The sequence below is a fragment of the Leptopilina heterotoma genome, unplaced genomic scaffold (assembly GCF_015476425.1).
Source record: "Leptopilina heterotoma isolate Lh14 unplaced genomic scaffold, ASM1547642v1 Lhet_187, whole genome shotgun sequence".
NCBI lineage: Eukaryota > Metazoa > Arthropoda > Insecta > Hymenoptera > Figitidae > Leptopilina > Leptopilina heterotoma.
In genome coordinates this window covers 1,336,812-1,360,030 of record NW_025110906.1, presented here as the reverse complement: position 1 = coordinate 1,360,030, position 23,219 = coordinate 1,336,812, and the positions used below count along the sequence as shown (strand labels likewise).

General features: G+C 30.4%; 1 protein-coding gene and 1 non-coding gene across 2 annotated transcripts in view; both read right to left on the bottom strand.

Annotated features, from left to right (window-relative positions):
- The window catches only part of LOC122500492 (kinesin-like protein costa), a 43,445-nt gene that overhangs the window by 5,328 nt on the left and 14,898 nt on the right, over window positions 1–23,219 (bottom strand). The window contains exon 3 of the transcript XR_006301483.1: window positions 19,185–19,638. The gene's annotated coding sequence lies outside the window, so the exon portion shown is untranslated. The remainder of the gene's footprint in view (window positions 1–19,184; window positions 19,639–23,219) is intronic.
- On the bottom strand, window positions 22,103–22,174 carry Trnae-cuc. The gene has a single exon. It is a non-coding gene; the product is annotated as a tRNA-Glu (tRNA).

Genomic DNA, 23,219 nt, shown 5'->3' with positions numbered 1-23,219 from the left:
ATTAATTCTTCTTTTTTTTGGACCAATAGAAATTATCTAAAACAATTTTTGATAGCCAGCGTCCCCACCCGCCCGTATCAGAAAAACGAAAATTTGGAAAAAAAGTTCAAAAAAATTCATAACTCGAACAATTTTAAACCAAATGTTTATTTCTTGGTCGGAAATTAAAGAGGGATTAATTCTTCTTTTTAATGGACCAATAGGAATTTTTTAAAACAATTTTTGATAGCCAGCGTCCCCACCCGCCCGTATCAGAAAAACGAAAATTTGGAAAAAAAGTTCAAAAAAATTCATAACTCGAACAATTTTAGACCAAATGTTTATTTCTTGGTCGCAAATTAAAGAGGGATTAATTCTTCTTTTTTTTGGACCAATAGGAATTATCTAAAACAATTTTTGATAGCCAGCGTCCCCACCCGCCCGTATCAGAAAAACGAAAATTTGGAAAAAAAGTTCAAAAAAATTCATAACTCGAACAATTTTAAACCAAATGTTTATTTCTTGGTCGGAAATTAAAAAGAGATTAATTCTTCTTTTTAATGGACCAATAGGAATTTTTTAAAACAATTTTTGATAGCCAGCGTCCCCACCCGCCCGTATCAGAAAAACGAAAATTTGGAAAAAAAGTTCAAAAAAAATTCATAACTCGAACAATTTTAAACCAAATGTTTATTTCTTGGTCGGAAATTAAAGAGGGATTAATTCTTCTTTTTTTTGGACCAATTGGAATTTTTAAAACAATTTTTGATAGCCAGCGTCCCCACCCGCCCGTATCAGAAAAACGAAAATTTGGAAAAAAAGTTCAAAAAAATTCATAACTCGAAAAATTTTAGACCAAATGTTTATTTCTTGGTCGGAAATTAAAGAGGGATTAATTCTTCTTTTTTTTGGACCAATTGGAATTTTTAAAACAATTTTTGATAGCCAGCGTCCCCACCCGCCCGTATCAGAAAAACGAAAATTTGGAAAAAAAGTTCAAAAAAATTCATAACTCGAAAAATTTTAGACCAAATGTTTATTTCTTGGTCGCAAATTAAAGAGGGATTAATTCTTCTTTTTTTTTGGACCAGTTGGAATTTTTAAAACAATTTTTGATAGCCAGCGTCCCCACCCGCCCGTATCAGAAAAACGAAAATTTGGAAAAAAAGTTCAAAAAAATTCATAACTCGAAAAATTTTAGACCAAATGTTTATTTCTTGGTCGGAAATTAAAGAGGGATTAATTCTTCTTTTTTTTGGACCAATTGGAATTATCTAAAACAATTTTTGATAGCCAGCGTCCCCACCCGCCCGTATCAGAAAAACGAAAATTTGGAAAAAAAGTTCAAAAAAAATTCATAACTCGAACAATTTTAAAACAAATGTTTATTTCTTGGGCGCAAGTTAAAGAAGGATTAATGCTTCTTTTCATTGGACCAATAGGAATTTTTTAAAACAATTTTTGATAGCCAGCGTCCCCACCCGCCCGTATCAGAAAAACGAAAATTTGGAAAAAAAGTTCAAAAAAATTCATAACTCGAAAAATTTTAGACCAAATGTTTATTTCTTGGTCGGAAATTAAAGAGGGATTAATTCTTCTTTTTTTTGGACCAATTGGAATTTTTAAAACAATTTTTGATAGCCAGCGTCCCCACCCGCCCGTATCAGAAAAACGAAAATTTGGAAAAAAAGTTCAAAAAAATTCATAACTCGAAAAATTTTAGACCAAATGTTTATTTCTTGGTCGGAAATTAAAGAGGGATTAATTCTTCTTTTCATTGGACCAATAGGAATTATCTAAAACAATTTTTGATAGCCAGCGTCCCCACCCGCCCGTATCAGAAAAACGAAATTTTGGAAAAAAAGTTCAAAAAAATTCGTAACTCTAACAATTTTAGACCAAATGTTTATTTCTTGGTCGCAAATTAAAGAGGGATTAATTCTTCTTTTTTTTGGACCAATAGGAATTATTTAAAACAATTTTTGATAGCCAGCGTCCCCACCCGCCCGTATCAGAAAAACGAAAATTTGGAAAAAAAGTTCAACAAAATTCATAACTCGAACAATTTTAAACCAAATGTTTATTTCTTGGTCGGAAATTAAAGAGGGATTAATTCTTCTTTTTTTTGGACCAATTGGAATTTTTAAAACAATTTTTGATAGCCAGCATCCCCACCCGCCCGTATCAGACAAACGAAAATTTGGAAAAAAAGTTCAATAAATTCATAACTCGAAAAATTTTAGACCAAATGTTTATTTCTTGGTCGCAAATTAAAGAGGGATTAATTCTTCTTTTTTTTGGACCAGTTGGAATTTTTAAAACAATTTTTGATAGCCAGCGTCCCCACCCGCCCGTATCAGAAAAACGAAATTTTGGAAAAAAAGTTCAAAAAAATTCATAACTCGAACAATTTTAGACCAAATGTTTATTTCTTGGTCGCAAATTAAAGAGGGATTAATTCTTCTTTTTTTTGGACCAGTTGGAATTTTTAAAACAATTTTTGATAGCCAGCGTCCCCACCCGCCCGTATCAGAAAAACGAAATTTTGGAAAAAAAGTTCAAAAAAATTCATAACTCGAAAAATTTTAAACCAAATGTTTATTTCTTGGTCGGAAATTAAAGAGGGATTAATTCTTCTTTTTTTTGGACCAATAGGAATTATCTAAAACAATTTTTGATAGCCAGCGTCCCCACCCGCCCGTATCAGAAAAACGAAAATTTGGAAAAAAAGTTCAAAAAAATTCATAACTCGAACAATTTTAAACCAAATGTTTATTTCTTGGGCGCAAGTTAAAGAGGGATTAATGCTTCTTTTCATTGGACCAATAGGAATTTTTTAAAACAATTTTTGATAGCCAGCGTCCCCACCCGCCCGTATCAGAAAAACGAAAATTTGGAAAAAAAGTTCAAAAAAATTCATAACTCGAAAAATTTTAGACCAAATGTTTATTTCTTGATCGGAAATTAAAGAGGGATTAATTCTTCTTTTTTTTGGACCAATTGGAATTTTTAAAACAATTTTTGATAGCCAGCGTCCCCACCCGCCCGTATCAGAAAAACGAAAATTTGGAAAAAAAGTTCAAAAAAATTCATAACTCGAAAAATTTTAAACCAAATGTTTATTTCTTGGTCGGAAATTAAAGAGGGATTAATTCTTCTTTTTTTTGGACCAATAGGAATTATCTAAAACAATTTTTGATAGCCAGCGTCCCCACCCGCCCGTATCAGAAAAACGAAAATTTGGAAAAAAAGTTCAAAAAAATTCATAACTCGAACAATTTTAGACCAAATGTTTATTTCTTGGTCGCAAATTAAAGAGGGATTAATGCTTCTTTTCATTGGACCAATAGGAATTTTTTAAAACAATTTTTGATAGTTAGCGTCCCCACCCGCCCGTATCAGAAAAACGAAAATTTGGAAAAAAAGTTCAAAAAAATTCATAACTCGAACAATTTTAGACCAAATGTTTATTTCTTGGTCGCAAATTAAAGAGGGATTAATTCTTCTTTTTTTTGGACCAATAGGAATTATCTAAAACAATTTTTGATAGCCAGCGTCCCCACCCGCCCGTATCAGAAAAACGAAAATTTGGAAAAAAAGTTCAAAAAAATTCATAACTCGAACAATTTTAAACCAAATGTTTATTTCTTGGTCGGAAATTAAAGAGGGATTAATTCTTCTTTTCATTGGACCAATAGGAATTATCTAAAACAATTTTTGATAGCCAGCGTCCCCACCCGCCCGTATCAGAAAAACGAAAATTTGGAAAAAAAGTTCAAAAAAATTCATAACTCGAACAATTTTAAACCAAATGTTTATTTCTTGGTCGGAAATTAAAGAGGGATTAATTCTTCTTTTCATTGGACCAATAGGAATTATCTAAAACAATTTTTGATAGCCAGCGTCCCCACCCGCCCGCATCAGAAAAACGAAAATTTGGAAAAAAAGTTCAAAAAAATTCATAACTCGAACAATTTTAAACCAAATGTTTATTTCTTGGTCGGAAATTAAAGAGGGATTAATTCTTCTTTTTAATGGACCAATAGGAATTTTTTAAAACAATTTTTGATAGCCAGCGTCCCCACCCGCCCGTATCAGAAAAACGAAAATTTGGAAAAAAAGTTCAAAAAAATTCATAACTCGAAAAATTTTAGACCAAATGTTTATTTCTTGGTCGGAAATTAAAGAGGGATTAATTCTTCTTTTTTTTGGACCAATTGGAGTTTTTAAAACAATTTTTGATAGCCAGCGTCCCCACCCGCCCGTATCAGAAAAACGAAAATTTGGAAAAAAAGTTCAAAAAAATTCATAACTCGAACAATTTTAGACCAAATGTTTATTTCTTGGTCGCAAATTAAAGAGGGATTAATGCTTCCTTTCATTGGACCAATAGGAATTATCTAAAACAATTTTTGATAGCCAGCGTCCCCACCCGCCGGTATCAGAAAAACGAAAATTTGGAAAAAAAGTTCAAAAAAATTCATAACTCGAACAATTTTAGACCAAATGTTTATTTCTTGGTCGCAAATTAAAGAGGGATTAATTCTTCTTTTTTTTGGACCAATAGAAATTATCTAAAACAATTTTTGATAGCCAGCGTCCCCACCCGCCCGTATCAGAAAAACGAAAATTTGGAAAAAAAGTTCAAAAAAATTCATAACTCGAACAATTTTAAACCAAATGTTTATTTCTTGGTCGGAAATTAAAGAGGGATTAATTCTTCTTTTTAATGGACCAATAGGAATTTTTTAAAACAATTTTTGATAGCCAGCGTCCCCACCCGCCCGTATCAGAAAAACGAAAATTTGGAAAAAAAGTTCAAAAAAATTCATAACTCGAACAATTTTAGACCAAATGTTTATTTCTTGGTCGCAAATTAAAGAGGGATTAATTCTTCTTTTTTTTGGACCAATAGGAATTATCTAAAACAATTTTTGATAGCCAGCGTCCCCACCCGCCCGTATCAGAAAAACGAAAATTTGGAAAAAAAGTTCAAAAAAATTCATAACTCGAACAATTTTAAACCAAATGTTTATTTCTTGGTCGGAAATTAAAAGAGATTAATTCTTCTTTTTAATGGACCAATAGGAATTTTTTAAAACAATTTTTGATAGCCAGCGTCCCCACCCGCCCGTATCAGAAAAACGAAAATTTGGAAAAAAAGTTCAAAAAAAATTCATAACTCGAACAATTTTAAACCAAATGTTTATTTCTTGGTCGGAAATTAAAGAGGGATTAATTCTTCTTTTTTTTGGACCAATTGGAATTTTTAAAACAATTTTTGATAGCCAGCGTCCCCACCCGCCCGTATCAGAAAAACGAAAATTTGGAAAAAAAGTTCAAAAAAATTCATAACTCGAAAAATTTTAGACCAAATGTTTATTTCTTGGTCGGAAATTAAAGAGGGATTAATTCTTCTTTTTTTTGGACCAATTGGAATTTTTAAAACAATTTTTGATAGCCAGCGTCCCCACCCGCCCGTATCAGAAAAACGAAAATTTGGAAAAAAAGTTCAATAAATTCATAACTCGAAAAATTTTAGACCAAATGTTTATTTCTTGGTCGCAAATTAAAGAGGGATTAATTCTTCTTTTTTTTGGACCAGTTGGAATTTTTAAAACAATTTTTGATAGCCAGCGTCCCCACCCGCCCGTATCAGAAAAACGAAATTTTGGAAAAAAAGTTCAAAAAAATTCATAACTCGAACAATTTTAGACCAAATGTTTATTTCTTGGTCGCAAATTAAAGAGGGATTAATTCTTCTTTTTTTTGGACCAGTTGGAATTTTTAAAACAATTTTTGATAGCCAGCGTCCCCACCCGCCCGTATCAGAAAAACGAAAATTTGGAAAAAAAGTTCAAAAAAATTCATAACTCGAACAATTTTAAACCAAATGTTTATTTCTTGGTCGGAAATTAAAGAGGGATTAATTCTTCTTTTCATTGGACCAATAGGAATTATCTAAAACAATTTTTGATAGCCAGCGTCCCCACCCGCCCGTATCAGAAAAACGAAATTTTGGAAAAAAAGTTCAAAAAAATTCATAACTCGAACAATTTTAAACCAAATGTTTATTTCTTGGTCGGAAATTAAAGAGGGATTAATTCTTCTTTTCATTGGACCAATAGGAATTATCTAAAACAATTTTTGATAGCCAGCGTCCCCACCCGCCCGTATCAGAAAAACGAAATTTTGGAAAAAAAGTTCAAAAAAATTCATAACTCGAAAAATTTTAAACCAAATGTTTATTTCTTGGTCGGAAATTAAAGAGGGATTAATTCTTCTTTTTTTTGGACCAATAGGAATTATCTAAAACAATTTTTGATAGCCAGCGTCCCCACCCGCCCGTATCAGAAAAACGAAAATTTGGAAAAAAAGTTCAAAAAAATTCATAACTCGAACAATTTTAAACCAAATGTTTATTTCTTGGGCGCAAGTTAAAGAGGGATTAATGCTTCTTTTCATTGGACCAATAGGAATTTTTTAAAACAATTTTTGATAGCCAGCGTCCCCACCCGCCCGTATCAGAAAAACGAAAATTTGGAAAAAAAGTTCAAAAAAATTCATAACTCGAAAAATTTTAGACCAAATGTTTATTTCTTGATCGGAAATTAAAGAGGGATTAATTCTTCTTTTTTTTGGACCAATTGGAATTTTTAAAACAATTTTTGATAGCCAGCGTCCCCACCCGCCCGTATCAGAAAAACGAAAATTTGGAAAAAAAGTTCAAAAAAATTCATAACTCGAAAAATTTTAAACCAAATGTTTATTTCTTGGTCGGAAATTAAAGAGGGATTAATTCTTCTTTTTTTTGGACCAATAGGAATTATCTAAAACAATTTTTGATAGCCAGCGTCCCCACCCGCCCGTATCAGAAAAACGAAAATTTGGAAAAAAAGTTCAAAAAAATTCATAACTCGAACAATTTTAGACCAAATGTTTATTTCTTGGTCGCAAATTAAAGAGGGATTAATGCTTCTTTTCATTGGACCAATAGGAATTTTTTAAAACAATTTTTGATAGTTAGCGTCCCCACCCGCCCGTATCAGAAAAACGAAAATTTGGAAAAAAAGTTCAAAAAAATTCATAACTCGAACAATTTTAGACCAAATGTTTATTTCTTGGTCGCAAATTAAAGAGGGATTAATTCTTCTTTTTTTTGGACCAATAGGAATTATCTAAAACAATTTTTGATAGCCAGCGTCCCCACCCGCCCGTATCAGAAAAACGAAAATTTGGAAAAAAAGTTCAAAAAAATTCATAACTCGAACAATTTTAAACCAAATGTTTATTTCTTGGTCGGAAATTAAAGAGGGATTAATTCTTCTTTTCATTGGACCAATAGGAATTATCTAAAACAATTTTTGATAGCCAGCGTCCCCACCCGCCCGTATCAGAAAAACGAAAATTTGGAAAAAAAGTTCAAAAAAATTCATAACTCGAAGAATTTTAAAACAAATGTTTATTTCTTGGGCGCAAGTTAAAGAAGGATTAATGCTTTTTTTCATTGGACCAATAGGAATTTTTTAAAACAATTTTTGATAGCCAGCGTCCCCACCCGCCCGTATCAGAAAAACGAAAATTTGGAAAAAAAGTTCAAAAAAATTCATAACTCGAAAAATTTTAGACCAAATGTTTATTTCTTGGTCGGAAATTAAAGAGGGATTAATTCTTCTTTTTTTTGGACCAATTGGAATTTTTAAAACAATTTTTGATAGCCAGCGTCCCCACCCGCCCGTATCAGAAAAACGAAAATTTGGAAAAAAAGTTCAAAAAAATTCATAACTCGAAAAATTTTAGACCAAATGTTTATTTCTTGGTCGGAAATTAAAGAGGGATTAATTCTTCTTTTTTTTGGACCAATTGGAATTTTTAAAACAATTTTTGATAGCCAGCATCCCCACCCGCCCGTATCAGACAAACGAAAATTTGGAAAAAAAGTTCAATAAATTCATAACTCGAAAAATTTTAGACCAAATGTTTATTTCTTGGTCGCAAATTAAAGAGGGATTAATTCTTCTTTTTTTTGGACCAGTTGGAATTTTTAAAACAATTTTTGATAGCCAGCGTCCCCACCCGCCCGTATCAGAAAAACGAAAATTTGGAAAAAAAGTTCAAAAAAATTCATAACTCGAACAATTTTAAACCAAATGTTTATTTCTTGGTCGGAAATTAAAGAGGGATTAATTCTTCTTTTCATTGGACCAATAGGAATTATCTAAAACAATTTTTGATAGCCAGCGTCCCCACCCGCCCGTATCAGAAAAACGAAATTTTGGAAAAAAAGTTCAAAAAAATTCGTAACTCGAACAATTTTAGACCAAATGTTTATTTCTTGGTCGCAAATTAAAGAGGGATTAATTCTTCTTTTTTTTGGACCAATAGGAATTATTTAAAACAATTTTTGATAGCCAGCGTCCCCACCCGCCCGTATCAGAAAAACGAAAATTTGGAAAAAAAGTTCAACAAAATTCATAACTCGAACAATTTTAAACCAAATGTTTATTTCTTGGTCGGAAATTAAAGAGGGATTAATTCTTCTTTTTTTTGGACCAATTGGAATTTTTAAAACAATTTTTGATAGCCAGCGTCCCCACCCGCCCGTATCAGAAAAACGAAAATTTGGAAAAAAAGTTCAAAAAAAATTCATAACTCGAAGAATTTTAAAACAAATGTTTATTTCTTGGGCGCAAATTAAAGAGGGATTAATGCTTCTTTTCATTGGACCAATAGGAATTTTTTAAAACAATTTTTGATAGCCAGCGTCCCCACCCGCCCGTATCAGAAAAACGAAATTTTGGAAAAAAAGTTCAAAAAAATTCATAACTCGAAAAATTTTAGACCAAATGTTTATTTCTTGGTCGGAAATTAAAGAGAGATTAATTCTTCTTTTTTTTGGACCAATTGGAATTTTTAAAACAATTTTTGATAGCCAGCATCCCCACCCGCCCGTATCAGACAAACGAAAATTTGGAAAAAAAGTTCAATAAATTCATAACTCGAAAAATTTTAGACCAAATGTTTATTTCTTGGTCGCAAATTAAAGAGGGATTAATTCTTCTTTCTTTTGGACCAGTTGGAATTTTTAAAACAATTTTTGATAGCCAGCGTCCCCACCCGCCCGTATCAGAAAAACGAAAATTTGGAAAAAAAGTTCAAAAAAATTCATAACTCGAACAATTTTAAACCAAATGTTTATTTCTTGGTCGGAAATTAAAGAGGGATTAATTCTTCTTTTCATTGGACCAATAGGAATTATCTAAAACAATTTTTGATAGCCAGCGTCCCCACCCGCCCGTATCAGAAAAACGAAAATTTGGAAAAAAAGTTCAAAAAAATTCATAACTCGAACAATTTTAAACCAAATGTTTATTTCTTGGGCGCAAGTTAAAGAGGGATTAATGCTTCTTTTCATTGGACCAATAGGAATTTTTTAAAACAATTTTTGATAGCCAGCGTCCCCACCCGCCCGTATCAGAAAAACGAAAATTTGGAAAAAAAGTTCAAAAAAATTCATAACTCGAAAAATTTTAGACCAAATGTTTATTTCTTGGTCGGAAATTAAAGAGGGATTAATTCTTCTTTTTTTTGGACCAATTGGAATTTTTAAAACAATTTTTGATAGCCAGCGTCCCCACCCGCCCGTATCAGAAAAACGAAAATTTGGAAAAAAAGTTCAAAAAAATTCATAACTCGAAAAATTTTAGACCAAATGTTTATTTCTTGGTCGGAAATTAAAGAGGGATTAATTCTTCTTTTCATTGGACCAATAGGAATTATCTAAAACAATTTTTGATAGCCAGCGTCCCCACCCGCCCGTATCAGAAAAACGAAATTTTGGAAAAAAAGTTCAAAAAAATTCGTAACTCTAACAATTTTAGACCAAATGTTTATTTCTTGGTCGCAAATTAAAGAGGGATTAATTCTTCTTTTTTTTGGACCAATAGGAATTATTTAAAACAATTTTTGATAGCCAGCGTCCCCACCCGCCCGTATCAGAAAAACGAAAATTTGGAAAAAAAGTTCAACAAAATTCATAACTCGAACAATTTTAAACCAAATGTTTATTTCTTGGTCGGAAATTAAAGAGGGATTAATTCTTCTTTTTTTTGGACCAATTGGAATTTTTAAAACAATTTTTGATAGCCAGCATCCCCACCCGCCCGTATCAGACAAACGAAAATTTGGAAAAAAAGTTCAATAAATTCATAACTCGAAAAATTTTAGACCAAATGTTTATTTCTTGGTCGCAAATTAAAGAGGGATTAATTCTTCTTTTTTTGGACCAGTTGGAATTTTTAAAACAATTTTTGATAGCCAGCGTCCCCACCCGCCCGTATCAGAAAAACGAAATTTTGGAAAAAAAGTTCAAAAAAATTCATAACTCGAACAATTTTAGACCAAATGTTTATTTCTTGGTCGCAAATTAAAGAGGGATTAATTCTTCTTTTTTTTGGACCAGTTGGAATTTTTAAAACAATTTTTGATAGCCAGCGTCCCCACCCGCCCGTATCAGAAAAACGAAAATTTGGAAAAAAAGTTCAAAAAAATTCATAACTCGAACAATTTTAAACCAAATGTTTATTTCTTGGTCGGAAATTAAAGAGGGATTAATTCTTCTTTTCATTGGACCAATAGGAATTATCTAAAACAATTTTTGATAGCCAGCGTCCCCACCCGCCCGTATCAGAAAAACGAAATTTTGGAAAAAAAGTTCAAAAAAATTCATAACTCGAACAATTTTAAACCAAATGTTTATTTCTTGGTCGGAAATTAAAGAGGGATTAATTCTTCTTTTCATTGGACCAATAGGAATTATCTAAAACAATTTTTGATAGCCAGCGTCCCCACCCGCCCGTATCAGAAAAACGAAATTTTGGAAAAAAAGTTCAAAAAAATTCATAACTCGAAAAATTTTAAACCAAATGTTTATTTCTTGGTCGGAAATTAAAGAGGGATTAATTCTTCTTTTTTTTGGACCAATAGGAATTATCTAAAACAATTTTTGATAGCCAGCGTCCCCACCCGCCCGTATCAGAAAAACGAAAATTTGGAAAAAAAGTTCAAAAAAATTCATAACTCGAACAATTTTAAACCAAATGTTTATTTCTTGGGCGCAAGTTAAAGAGGGATTAATGCTTCTTTTCATTGGACCAATAGGAATTTTTTAAAACAATTTTTGATAGCCAGCGTCCCCACCCGCCCGTATCAGAAAAACGAAAATTTGGAAAAAAAGTTCAAAAAAATTCATAACTCGAAAAATTTTAGACCAAATGTTTATTTCTTGGTCGGAAATTAAAGAGGGATTAATTCTTCTTTTTTTTGGACCAATTGGAATTTTTAAAACAATTTTTGATAGCCAGCGTCCCCACCCGCCCGTATCAGAAAAACGAAATTTTGGAAAAAAAGTTCAAAAAAATTCATAACTCGAACAATTTTAGACCAAATGTTTATTTCTTGGTCGCAAATTAAAGAGGGATTAATTCTTCTTTTTTTTGGACCAGTTGGAATTTTTAAAACAATTTTTGATAGCCAGCGTCCCCACCCGCCCGTATCAGAAAAACGAAAATTTGGAAAAAAAGTTTAAAAAAATTCATAACTCGAACAATTTTAAACCAAATGTTTATTTCTTGGTCGGAAATTAAAGAGGGATTATTTCTTCTTTTTTTTGGACCAATTGGAATTTTTAAAACAATTTTTGATAGCCAGCATCCCCACCCGCCCGTATCAGACAAACGAAAATTTGGAAAAAAAGTTCAATAAATTCATAACTCGAAAAATTTTAGACCAAATGTTTATTTCTTGGTCGCAAATTAAAGAGGGATTAATTCTTCTTTTTTTTGGACCAGTTGGAATTTTTAAAACAATTTTTGATAGCCAGCGTCCCCACCCGCCCGTATCAGAAAAACGAAAATTTGGAAAAAAAGTTCAAAAAAATTCATAACTCGAACAATTTTAAACCAAATGTTTATTTCTTGGTCGGAAATTAAAGAGGGATTAATTCTTCTTTTTTTTGGACCAATAGGAATTATCTAAAACAATTTTTGATAGCCAGCGTCCCCACCCGCCCGTATCAGAAAAACGAAAATTTGGAAAAAAAGTTCAAAAAAATTCATAACTCGAACAATTTTAGACCAAATGTTTATTTCTTGGTCGCAAATTAAAGAGGGATTAATGCTTCTTTTCATTGGACCAATAGGAATTTTTTAAAACAATTTTTGATAGCCAGCGTCCCCACCCGCCCGTATCAGAAAAACGAAAATTTGGAAAAAAAGTTCAAAAAAATTCATAACTCGAACAATTTTAGACCAAATGTTTATTTCTTGGTCGTAAATTAAAGAGGGATTAATTCTTCTTTTTTTTGGACCAATAGGAATTATCTAAAACAATTTTTGATAGCCAGCGTCCCCACCCGCCCGTATCAGAAAAACGAAAATTTGGAAAAAAAGTTCAAAAAAATTCATAACTCGAACAATTTTAAACCAAATGTTTATTTCTTGGTCGGAAATTAAAGAGGGATTAATTCTTCTTTTTTTTGGACCAATTGGAATTTTTAAAACAATTTTTGATAGCCAGCATCCCCACCCGCCCGTATCAGACAAACGAAAATTTGGAAAAAAAGTTCAATAAATTCATAACTCGAAAAATTTTAGACCAAATGTTTATTTCTTGGTCGCAAATTAAAGAGGGATTAATTCTTCTTTTTTTTGGACCAGTTGGAATTTTTAAAACAATTTTTGATAGCCAGCGTCCCCACCCGCCCGTATCAGAAAAACGAAAATTTGGAAAAAAAGTTCAAAAAAATTCATAACTCGAACAATTTTAAACCAAATGTTTATTTCTTGGTCGGAAATTAAAGAGGGATTAATTCTTCTTTTCATTGGACCAATAGGAATTATCTAAAACAATTTTTGATAGCCAGCGTCCCCACCCGCCCGTATCAGAAAAACGAAAATTTGGAAAAAAAGTTCAAAAAAATTCATAACTCGAACAATTTTAAACCAAATGTTTATTTCTTGGTCGGAAATTAAAGAGGGATTAATTCTTCTTTTCATTGGACCAATAGGAATTATCTAAAACAATTTTTGATAGCCAGCGTCCCCACCCGCCCGTATCAGAAAAACGAAATTTTGGAAAAAAAGTTCAAAAAAATTCATAACTCGAACAATTTTAAACCAAATGTTTATTTCTTGGTCGGAAATTAAAGAGGGATTAATTCTTCTTTTCATTGGACCAATAGGAATTATCTAAAACAATTTTTGATAGCCAGCGTCCCCACCCGCCCGTATCAGAAAAACGAAATTTTGGAAAAAAAGTTCAAAAAAATTCATAACTCGAAAAATTTTAAACCAAATGTTTATTTCTTGGTCGGAAATTAAAGAGGGATTAATTCTTCTTTTTTTTGGACCAATAGGAATTATCTAAAACAATTTTTGATAGCCAGCGTCCCCACCCGCCCGTATCAGAAAAACGAAAATTTGGAAAAAAAGTTCAAAAAAATTCATAACTCGAACAATTTTAAACCAAATGTTTATTTCTTGGGCGCAAGTTAAAGAGGGATTAATGCTTCTTTTCATTGGACCAATAGGAATTTTTTAAAACAATTTTTGATAGCCAGCGTCCCCACCCGCCCGTATCAGAAAAACGAAAATTTGGAAAAAAAGTTCAAAAAAATTCATAACTCGAAAAATTTTAGACCAAATGTTTATTTCTTGGTCGGAAATTAAAGAGGGATTAATTCTTCTTTTTTTTGGACCAATTGGAATTTTTAAAACAATTTTTGATAGCCAGCGTCCCCACCCGCCCGTATCAGAAAAACGAAATTTTGGAAAAAAAGTTCAAAAAAATTCATAACTCGAACAATTTTAGACCAAATGTTTATTTCTTGGTCGCAAATTAAAGAGGGATTAATTCTTCTTTTTTTTGGACCAGTTGGAATTTTTAAAACAATTTTTGATAGCCAGCGTCCCCACCCGCCCGTATCAGAAAAACGAAAATTTGGAAAAAAAGTTTAAAAAAATTCATAACTCGAACAATTTTAAACCAAATGTTTATTTCTTGGTCGGAAATTAAAGAGGGATTATTTCTTCTTTTTTTTGGACCAATTGGAATTTTTAAAACAATTTTTGATAGCCAGCATCCCCACCCGCCCGTATCAGACAAACGAAAATTTGGAAAAAAAGTTCAATAAATTCATAACTCGAAAAATTTTAGACCAAATGTTTATTTCTTGGTCGCAAATTAAAGAGGGATTAATTCTTCTTTTTTTTGGACCAGTTGGAATTTTTAAAACAATTTTTGATAGCCAGCGTCCCCACCCGCCCGTATCAGAAAAACGAAAATTTGGAAAAAAAGTTCAAAAAAATTCATAACTCGAACAATTTTAAACCAAATGTTTATTTCTTGGTCGGAAATTAAAGAGGGATTAATTCTTCTTTTTTTTGGACCAATAGGAATTATCTAAAACAATTTTTGATAGCCAGCGTCCCCACCCGCCCGTATCAGAAAAACGAAAATTTGGAAAAAAAGTTCAAAAAAATTCATAACTCGAACAATTTTAGACCAAATGTTTATTTCTTGGTCGCAAATTAAAGAGGGATTAATGCTTCTTTTCATTGGACCAATAGGAATTTTTTAAAACAATTTTTGATAGCCAGCGTCCCCACCCGCCCGTATCAGAAAAACGAAAATTTGGAAAAAAAGTTCAAAAAAATTCATAACTCGAACAATTTTAGACCAAATGTTTATTTCTTGGTCGTAAATTAAAGAGGGATTAATTCTTCTTTTTTTTGGACCAATAGGAATTATCTAAAACAATTTTTGATAGCCAGCGTCCCCACCCGCCCGTATCAGAAAAACGAAAATTTGGAAAAAAAGTTCAAAAAAATTCATAACTCGAACAATTTTAAACCAAATGTTTATTTCTTGGTCGGAAATTAAAGAGGGATTAATTCTTCTTTTTTTTGGACCAATTGGAATTTTTAAAACAATTTTTGATAGCCAGCATCCCCACCCGCCCGTATCAGACAAACGAAAATTTGGAAAAAAAGTTCAATAAATTCATAACTCGAAAAATTTTAGACCAAATGTTTATTTCTTGGTCGCAAATTAAAGAGGGATTAATTCTTCTTTTTTTTGGACCAGTTGGAATTTTTAAAACAATTTTTGATAGCCAGCGTCCCCACCCGCCCGTATCAGAAAAACGAAAATTTGGAAAAAAAGTTCAAAAAAATTCATAACTCGAACAATTTTAAACCAAATGTTTATTTCTTGGTCGGAAATTAAAGAGGGATTAATTCTTCTTTTCATTGGACCAATAGGAATTATCTAAAACAATTTTTGATAGCCAGCGTCCCCACCCGCCCGTATCAGAAAAACGAAAATTTGGAAAAAAAGTTCAAAAAAATTCATAACTCGAACAATTTTAAACCAAATGTTTATTTCTTGGTCGGAAATTAAAGAGGGATTAATTCTTCTTTTCATTGGACCAATAGGAATTATCTAAAACAATTTTTGATAGCCAGCGTCCCCACCCGCCCGTATCAGAAAAACGAAATTTTGGAAAAAAAGTTCAAAAAAATTCATAACTCGAAAAATTTTAGACCAAATGTTTATTTCTTGGTCGGAAATTAAAGAGGGATTAATTCTTCTTTTTTTTGGACCAATTGGAATTTTTAAAACAATTTTTGATAGCCAGCATCCCCACCCGCCCGTATCAGACAAACGAAAATTTGGAAAAAAAGTTCAATAAATTCATAACTCGAAAAATTTTAGACCAAATGTTTAATTCTTGGTCGGAAATTAAAGAGGGATTAATTCTTCTTTTCATTGGACCAATAGGAATTATCTAAAACAATTTTTGATAGCCAGCGTCCCCACCCGCCCGTATCAGAAAAACGAAAATTTGGAAAAAAAGTTCAAAAAAATTCATAACTCGAACAATTTTAAACCAAATGTTTATTTCTTGGGCGCAAGTTAAAGAGGGATTAATGCTTCTTTTCATTGGACCAATAGGAATTTTTTAAAACAATTTTTGATAGCCAGCGTCCCCACCCGCCCGTATCAGAAAAACGAAAATTTGGAAAAAAAGTTCAAAAAAATTCATAACTCGAAAAATTTTAGACCAAATGTTTATTTCTTGGTCGGAAATTAAAGAGGGATTAATTCTTCTTTTCATTGGACCAATAGGAATTATCTAAAACAATTTTTGATAGCCAGCGTCCCCACCCGCCCGTATCAGAAAAACGAAATTTTGGAAAAAAAGTTCAAAAAAATTCATAACTCGAACAATTTTAAACCAAATGTTTATTTCTTGGTCGGAAATTAAAGAGGGATTAATTCTTCTTTTTATTGGACCAATAGGAATTTTTTAAAACAATTTTTGATAGCCAGCGTCCCCACCCGCCCGTATCAGAAAAACGAAAATTTGGAAAAAAAGTTCAAAAAAATTCATAACTCGAACAATTTTAGACCAAATGTTTATTTCTTGGTCGCAAATTAAAGAGGGATTAATTCTTCTTTTTTTTGGACCAATAGGAATTATCTAAAACAATTTTTGATAGCCAGCGTCCCCACCCGCCCGTATCAGAAAAACGAAAATTTGGAAAAAAAGTTCAAAAAAATTCATAACTCGAACAATTTTAGACCAAATGTTTATTTCTTGGTCGCAAATTAAAGAGGGATTAATTCTTCTTTTTTTTGGACCAATTGGAATTTTTAAAACAATTTTTGATAGCCAGCGTCCCCACCCGCCCGTATCAGAAAAACGAAAATTTGGAAAAAAAGTTCAAAAAAATTCATAACTCGAAAAATTTTAGACCAAATGTTTATTTCTTGGTCGGAAATTAAAGAGGGATTAATTCTTCTTTTTTTTGGACCAATTGGAATTTTTAAAACAATTTTTGATAGCCAGCGTCCCCACCCGCCCGTATCAGAAAAACGAAAATTTGGAAAAAAAGTTCAAAAAAATTCATAACTCGAAGAATTTTAAAACAAATGTTTATTTCTTGGTCGCAAATTAAAGAGGGATTAATGCTTCTTTTCATTGACCAATAGGAATTTTTTGAAAAAATTTTTTATAGCCAGCGTCCCCACCCGCCTGTATCAGAAAAACGAAAATGTGGAAAAAAAGTTCAAAAAAATTCATAACTCGAACAATTTTAGACCAAATGTTTATTTCTTGGTCGCGAATTAAAGAGGGATTAATTCTTCTTTTTATTGGACCAATAGGAATTTTTTAAAACAATTTTTGATAGCCAGCGTGCCCACCCGCCCGTATCAGAAAAACGAAAATTTGGAAAAAAAGTTAAAAAAAATTCATAACTCGAACAATTTTAGACCACATGTTTATTTCTTGGTCGCAAATTAAAGAGGGATTAATTCTTCTTTTTATTGGACCAATAGGAATTTTTTAAAACAATTTTTGATAGCCAGCGTCCCCACCCGCCCGTATCAGAAAAACGAAAATTTGGAAAAAAAGTTCAAAAAAATTCATAACTCGAAAAATTTTAGACTAAATGTTTATTTCTTGGTCGGAAATTAAAGAGGGATTAATTCTTTTTTTTATTGGACCAATAGGAATTTTTTAAAACAATTTTTGATAGCCAGCGTCCCCACCCGCCCGTATCAGAAAAACGAAAATTTGGAAAAAAAGTTCAAAAAAATTCATAACTCGAAAAATTTTAGACCAAATGTTTATTTCTTGGTCGGAAATTAAAGAGGGATTAATTCTTTTTTTTATTGGACCAATAGGAATTTTTTAAAACAATTTTTGATAGCCAGCGTCCCCACCCGCCCGTATCAGAAAAACGAAAATTTGGAAAAAAAGTTCAAAAAAATTCATAACTCGAAAAATTTTAGACCAACTGTTTATTTCTTGGGCGCAAATTAAAGAGGGATTAATGCTTCTTTTCATTGGACCAATAGGAATTTTTTAAAACAATTTTTGATAGCCAGCGTCCCCACCCGCCCGTATCAGAAAAACGAAAATTTGGAAAAAAAGTTCAAAAAAATTCATAACTCGAACAATTTTAGACCAAATGTTTATTTCTTGGTCGCAAATTAAAGAGGGATTAATTCTTCTTTTTTTTGGACCAATAGGAATTTTTAAAACAATTTTTGATAGCCAGCGTCCCCAAAAGCCCGTATCAGAAAAACGAAAATTTGGAAAAAAAGGTAAAAAAAAATTTATAACTTGAATAATTATTAATCAATTTTTTGTTTCTTGGTAGCAAATTAAAGAGGGATTAATTCGATTGTCTACTAATTGGCGGATGGATAATTTTGACTAGGAAATTTGCCAAAATTATTTTACTGAAGGATATTCTTGTAGATTATCATCTAATGAACAATAGGAATCAACAAAATCAATTGTTTATTAACAATTGAATTTTTTAAAGCTCTTAGCTTCGCAAAACTCGAAAATTCGATTGTCTGCTAATTGGCGGATGGAGAATTTTGACTAGGAAATTTGCCAAAATTATTTTACTGAAGGAAATTCTTGTAAATATAAACATCTAATGAACAATAGACAAAATGAAATTTAATTGTTTATTAACAATCGAATTTTCGAGTTTTGCGAAGCTAAGAGCTGTTAAAAACTTTATTTGTTAATAAATAATTGATTTGTATGTTTAATTATGTTTGTAAAATATTTGTATTCAACTCTATAGTGAAAGAAATTATCGCGAAAAGGAAAGAATGAAGAATTTATCATTTCGTATTATTCAGTTGGCTGATAGCGTTCGGGTGAGGGTGCTACTACTAAAAAATTGATTAAAATTCTCTATTCTTTAGAATTGTGTAGGGCTCAGTCGCTATATACTATATATACTATATACTAGAACTCAGGTGATTTTCAGATTATGAGAATTATTAAATTTGGAAGAAATAAATTTTAAATTCGTTTTTACCTAAAATTTCGATTGTCTGATAGCGTACGGGTGGGGGTGCTACTATACTAAAAAGTTAAAATAAAATTTTCTATCCTTCAGGATTGTGTAAGGGTCAATCCTTACTACTAAAAAGTTAAAATAGAAATTTTCATTCTTCAGAATCTTTTTGGCACACCAGGCGTATTTGTCATGGCATGTAGAGAATTTGAAGAACTTTTTGAAAATTATCACGGATAACTAATTTCAGGGAGCTAAATTATCAGAATAGTTTTCTATAAGAATTATATGTTACAAAAAGGCAAAAAATCTTACCATTGACTGTTTTCGCCTATGCCCGAGCTTCATCCTGAAGTACTGTACTTGTATGATGTCCTCCAAATGAAACAAAAACACTCACTCGCGATTTTAAGAATTTCATATACTCACAATACTACGCAAAGTTAAATATTAATCACTTCTTTAAAAGTCTTGAGAAAATTACAATCAATTACAATTTATAAACACCCTACAATCGTTCGCGGTTTTAAAAAAAGTTCGAACACTCCCGAAACTAAAACTTTCCTAAATTTGAAGAAGAATATTTAATTTTTAATAGTTTGCAAATTTTTTAAACACGTCACTTTACTGAAAATATGTACGTTTCTGATGAGAAAATCTTTCTATCATTTACAGTACGATTCACAAATTTCGATTTATTGCTGTTGTGTTTGGGCAGAAGAAGATGCTTCCTGCTTCGTGGGAATCCTTCTCAACTTTTTTTTGAAACCTGAAACAGAAAATGTTTGGATTATTTATAATTAGTTAGAAATATTATACGCACTCACATAACACCGTGAAAAATTCCGAAAAGTTTAATTTGACTCGAATTTGAATTTGAAGTAAAGTTTAAAATGTTTTCCGTTTTTTAAAGTTTGACGCAAAAGTAAACTGAACATTGTATAAAAGATTAAGAACTTTTAAACTTTCATGCAATTTTTTAGTCAAACATTAAGATACAGTGTAGATTTATAGAATTACTTCTAGTGTTTCTTAGCTTCGCAAATGAATATTCCAAAGATTGCCTGCATCCAAGTTAATTTTAACTTTTAAGAAAGTTTTATTTCTGTTTCGGCACGAAAAGTTATCATGAATAGCTTTAGTAATACAATATACAAAATTTATAATATAAATATATTCAAGTCTAGAACTTAGATTTTTTTTATTCTAGTAATAATTGCAAAGCAGAAATCCGCTGAAGTTCCAGACAGTTTAGATTTTACTAATACATAAAAAGTAGTAAAATTAACATTATTCCTTTTTCCCCTCTAATGATTGAATTAGAACATACAAGAAATTGTCCAGTGTATAAAAATACGAAAAGAGTATTATACATTCTACCGCATTATAATTGCAATCTTAATGCGGAAACCGCAGTAGTTAATAACTCGATCTGGTCTCCAAGATCTTGATATAATAACGAAATCACACCGTTTTATCTCTCGCGTCATGTTATATTATACATCTTTCAACAAATGGGATTTTTACTAATATAAATAAATGACGTTAATTTTACTAAATATAACCTTTGTATTATATATATTTACACTCTGTATACTGTAACTTAAAATGTTTAGTTGAAAACTTTTTTTCCACTTATTTATTCTGACAAACTAATTTGCAGACTTGACTGGCAAGGAGGTCAGCTGCGAGTTCAAATGATTCCGATCGCTCATTCTTATGAATGATTTGACTTCGCTTCGTCTGTTACTTCGCTTCTTCGCTTTGACAGACAAATGGTCAAGTGTTCTTCTATATTTTTCAAAGAATTTTTGCGGCAAGAAATGCATAATTTTTCTCAATTTTTCTTAAGATTGCGGTGCAGTAAATGTCCTGGTAAAACAACAACATGTTTTTTTCTAACAATATGAAGTTATACAAAAAGCGGATGTATTCTATACCAGAAACGACATGTTATGTTTCTTAGAAGCATTTTTTGTATATTTATAATAATGATGTTTAAAACGATGTTCAAAAGAAATATATTTATAATATGTTTTCTACGCCGAAAGAAATTGTTTACTTGCCCTTATTTACTTTTAAAAAGATATAATTTTTCTGATGGTATGTATTTATGCCAATAATTGATATACGTATTCAATATATTTAAAATATAATTAATGCTTTCTTGGTTTTACTTTTGCTCGGACATTTTTGCGTGCTCCAATTTTCATCAACATAAAAGTTGATCAGCCATTTGTCTGAGTTTGCGCTCTAATTATCGATACGTGCGCATTTTTCATAAATGCCGAAGAAATTAATACGTTACATATACAAAAACCCCAATTAGGAATATATTATATAGAAATCAATTACAGAAAATTTTCTTGTTATTAATAATCGAACCTTTAAAACGCTCATTTTTTCCTACGTCAGAAAAATTATTTTTGATAAATATTATTATATTATAATTAAGTAATATAAATATTATTAATTATAATTATAATTATATTTAAATATTTATAAATAATTTTAATATTACAATGAAAAAATATTTATTTGTTTTAAATAACCGATTATACTTGTTTAGTATCAAACAAATATTTACTTGAATTAAATAATTTTTAATTAAATCAATTAAATTGTATTTGAATCAATAATTTCAATATTTGAAGAAAATTAATTAATTGACCCCAATAAATATTATTTGATTCAATTAAATATTTAATTGATATAATAGTCAAGTAATCGGTTATTTGAATCAAATAAATTTTTTTCAGTTTATCAAATAAATATTTACTTGAATCAAATAATTATTAAGTCAATTAAAATATATTTGAATTAATAGTTTCAGTAATTGAAGCAAATACCATTTGATTGCTTTATAAAAATTATTTGATTCAAAGTAAATATTTATTTGATTATATACTATCAAATTTTTAATCAAATATGTTTATTTTTTCAGTGTAACAATTATAATTAATAGGCATTATTAATTATAATTATGAAATAATTATATAATATTTACAAATTATAATCAAACAAATATATTATACAAATTATATTATACAATTCTACAAATTTTAATTATTAAATAGTTCAGAAATTTTTTTAAATCATGTTTGGGAATAAATTAAAAGATTTATCACGCATAAATAGCATAAAATTAAACAGTTAATTTTTAAATTTAAATTATTTATTAGCTTATTAGTCGTAAAAATAAAAAAAAAATTATATTAAAAAATAAAAAAAATTTCCGGTACCGGGAATCGAACCCGAGCCTCCTGGGTGAGAGCCAGGTATCCTAACCACTAGACTATACCGGACTATGGGAAATTGGAATCAAAGGTCGGTGACAAACACGTGATTCTTAAGGTGAGTTCACACAAGAGAAAAAGTAAAGAGAAAGGACAGAATTTCTTTTAGAACCGACCAATCAAGTTGGTCATTCATGATTTCTGGAAAACTAACCTAAACTAAGCGTTTACTTTTTCGTGACACGTCAGCATAATTCGACTACATCTGTTTAAAATTCTACCAATTCTATAAAAGAAACTTTGTTTAAAAAAATTATTGTAATGTAATAAATTAATCGTGTGTTATTTAAAATTCCTGTTACTTTCAAGAAAAAAAATTTTATTTCCTTATGTGTAATTGGAAGTTGACGATAATGTTTAAGTTTTGATACTGATTTTTCACATTATAGTTTAACAGGTATATAGTGACTCACAATTTTAGAAAACATTCTACTTTTAATTGTTAAATAAATTATAAAAATTTATCAATCTCTTCAAGTCAAATAAAATTACATTGATTCGTTAATATTTTGACAGAAAGTGCTAATTAATTATTGACATCAGTGTTTGAAGTCAATAGACAGACTGATTTAATTATTATTTTAATTCTTTCTTTATCAATTTTATCAGAAACCACAATATTATTAATATCATAACATTACAAAATAAATGTTCCTAAAGTTTAATTTTTAATTTTAACTGCTCATTTGTAAGAAAACTTATCAATTAAAAAGCAATATTTTTTAAGCCATTTTTCATTAAAGTTAAATTTTTTCGGAAAAAAATATAAACTAATTAAATAGAACAAAAATGTTCGCAGTAGCTTCTAATATTTAATTTACTTTTTAATTTCGTTACTTAAATATTTCTTTTCTTCTTAAAAGGAGGTGTTGTTCGCTGATACGTTGTAAGTCACTATACCCTTCAATAATAAATCAAAATATATTTTTTATGAACAAGAAAAGAATTTGTTTTAAGAATCATTATGAAAATAGAGCGCAGAACTTTAATTTCAATTCTGAATCTCAGCCTATATACGAAAATCTTTATAAGTTTATGAACACATGATAAAATT